The sequence below is a fragment of the Phlebotomus papatasi genome, chromosome 1 (assembly GCF_024763615.1).
Source record: "Phlebotomus papatasi isolate M1 chromosome 1, Ppap_2.1, whole genome shotgun sequence".
NCBI lineage: Eukaryota > Metazoa > Arthropoda > Insecta > Diptera > Psychodidae > Phlebotomus > Phlebotomus papatasi.
This window is the reverse complement of record NC_077222.1, coordinates 96,182,680-96,185,814: the sequence shown is the minus strand read 5'-3', so window position 1 is coordinate 96,185,814 and position 3,135 is coordinate 96,182,680. Positions and strand designations below refer to the sequence as shown.

Genomic DNA, 3,135 nt, shown 5'->3' with positions numbered 1-3,135 from the left:
GAAAGGCAAGTCAAACATTGTAAAAGACATCTCATAAAAAAATAAAGACACAACTCTCTAAAGTGAAGTTTTGAAAACTACGTCACAAGTTGACCTTTACAAAATTTATCGAAGATATATCCGTAAAAACTTACAACCTCTTTTCACTATTCCTCTTTGAGAATCTTGTGGCTTTGTGACTGTCTGAACAAATCAGACATTAAATACAGTAAAAAAAATTACCACTATTATAGTGTGTAATTAAAAAAAATAGTGTGTAATTAAAAAATTGTTGAATTTCTAGTTGTTTAATTTAAAAATTGTTGAATTTCAATTTGTTGAATTTTAATATTGTTGAATTTTTTTTGTTTAATTTTAAAGTTGTTTAATTTTTTTTGTTTAATTCTCAAATTGTTTAATTTTCAGTTGTTTAATTTAAAATTTGTTGATTTTTTTTTGTTTAATTCAAAATTTGTTTAATTTTGAATGTTTTAAAATTTTAAAAGTACAAACACGCATTGTTCACAAAAAAATATTTTTTTTATTTTCTTCATTAAGCCCAAAACTTTCATATTACATTGGACACACTTCTTTTCATATTTTTTGTTCCATCTGTTGGATGTATTTTTAACACGTATCGCTGGAAAAATTCCAGTGTGCAAGCAATCTCTCTGGGAAAGCATTCATTGAAAATGTAATACATTGCGAACATTATTTCAAACGCTTCCCAGATATTTGCTCCTTTCTGAATCTCCTGCCCTTTGTAGAATATCATGTGATCTCCTGTGTTTTCTGTAAATCGTAATAATGAAAATTCTATATAAAAAATTTGCTTAAAACATACTTTTATCAAATTTACCTATTATAAACCCCAGGATGTGACGTCATGAGATTTTGCGAATTGATCTGAAAAATACAAATAGCATACAAAAATTACTTATGCTTCAAAATACGAAATATCAATCTATACCTCTCGGTGTTGCAAAATTGTGTCAGCATCTTCCTTGAAATAGTGGCAAATCGCTTTTATGAATTTCTCCAGGTCTTTTTCTCCTTCGAATTCTTTCTTCATGCATGCAAAGTAAAGCATAACTGTATTTATCCCTGAGCTTTGGAGTCATAGTTTGGATGTCAGTTTCTGTTAGATTCTTAAAGTGTTCGAAGAGTCCATCTTGCGTCTTTAGAATTTCCCACTTGTTGAGCAACTCTGTAAGTTCCATTTTTTCATTGATGTCCCGTCTAATTAGAGCAAAACTATCTCCATCGTTGAATGGGTTGAGTGATTCATCTGTTTGACTGAAGATATTCGGTTGATTATTGATGTTCCCGGAACATGCGTTATTGTCTGCTTTCAAAGTCTTTATTTGTTTGTGCAGCAATTGGTCGTCAAACTTGGTTTTATGAGGTTGATTTAAATAATTGTTCTTGTTTCTTAGTTTCTCTGCCATAAAACAGAAAAAAATAAATCTTACGAATTGTTCTTAATATTTTCAATATTATTTTCAATCAATCTGTCCGGAAGTAAGAGAAAGTACATTTCACGCTTCAACAAGTTCACGGTGTAAAATTCAACCCAGGCGGACAGTCTTGCACATCTATGGCACAAATTGTCTTACATAGGTGCTATATAGAATCATCCTGCCAATTTTCACATGATATTAGGAAAAATGTGGAAATATATTCACAAAAACCCTCCAAATGAGTCATCCGGGAGTCTAAGAAAGTGTATCAATTCATTAAATCGTTTTCTTCGTGAAATGTGACGCACTTGATCGCCTGATCTATTCTTGGTGGACTCAATGAGGTCCTAATTATCTATTTTCGTCTCTAAATCATAGTTTTCTTACAAAATTTCCACAAATTTCCAAATTATGAATTTGACATAACCACACTTTCTCTGGCATTACACAAAATACATCCTGTCTCAATAAAATTTGCAAGAATCAATCAAATACTAACTTCTTGAACTACACCAAATTCTCATCTCTCGATTTACCACTTATTTTATTAGAAAAATTAAATTAGAATAGCATAAAAGCACTAAACTTACCTCTTTGTGAACGCTTTCCGTTGGTCGCGCAGAATAACAGTATCACAGTCACCACAGTGAAGCTAGCAACATCACGCCACATTTCGCGACTATCATAGTAGTAAAAAGACACAAATTACCACCATAATGGTGTGAAATTTTCAACATTTTTAAATTCAACAACTTTGTTGAAAAATTTTGACTATAATAGTGGTAATTTTTTATCACGTGACAATAAATTACCAAAATATTGTGTATTTTTTTAACATTTTAAAATTAAACAATTAAAGTGGTCAATTTAACTCTATAATGGTAGTAAAATTTTACACAATTTTTTACTGTGCATGGCAAATTTGAATATTATTTTTTTCACTTCGCAACAAAAATTCTAATATACAAAGGCTGCTTCATTCGAAAAATTTACCACATTTCCATCTATCTTTCAACAAAAATACAGGGAATTAAAAAAAATGAACTACTTGAGAGCGTCCTGTCAACAATTTGTGCATTTCAATTGTTTGGTTTTCATTTTGTAATTGACTAAAGTTTAAACCACTTTCTCACGCCTTTTCTATTGCAAACAGTCAGAAAGGGGAACTGCAGAGTTTATTAATTTACCCAGGATTTTATTAACACAAAGTTTTATTTGCAAAAATTGTCTGAGCAGAAAAGTCTTTGTAAAGTTGCCTTCCTTATTCGACTACTTTCATTTCGAAAAATACTAACGTGGGCTTTCAGGAAGTTCGCAGTAAAGTTTTATATGACAAAGTTCAGAGGAAATCTATTGGTGAACTGAATAAACTGCTGTTTTTGTAATACACAGGACGTTGTGAAAACAACCTTAATTACATTGTTAAAAAAGTGTAGGGGAGACCGGGGAGGTTTGGGACAGGGGTACTGTGGGACAAGGCGATTTTTTCAATTAATTTTTGAAATAAATGGGATTTAACCATTACTGTATCGTAGGCAATATTAAGATGTATCTTGACTAAAAGAATGGTTATCCTTAGTTTTATTATTTTAATTCTATGAATTTTTTTTTTAAATTGATAAAAATCGTATATTTTGACGTCTCAGTTTTGCTCTTGGTATTTTATATCAGCGATATATAATCAAAACTTTTTTAT

The 3,135-nt window shown here is 30.5% G+C and overlaps 1 long non-coding RNA gene across 1 annotated transcript; it reads right to left on the bottom strand.

Moving 5' to 3' along the window:
* Nucleotides 1-292: 292 nt before the first annotated feature.
* Nucleotides 293-2,096, bottom strand: LOC129809895 (uncharacterized). Its single transcript, XR_008752686.1, has 4 exons — nt 2,030-2,096; nt 950-1,420; nt 839-885; nt 293-771 (listed from the first exon to the last, which is right to left on the bottom strand). It is a non-coding gene; the product is annotated as an uncharacterized LOC129809895 (long non-coding RNA).
* Nucleotides 2,097-3,135: the final 1,039 nt, after the last annotated feature.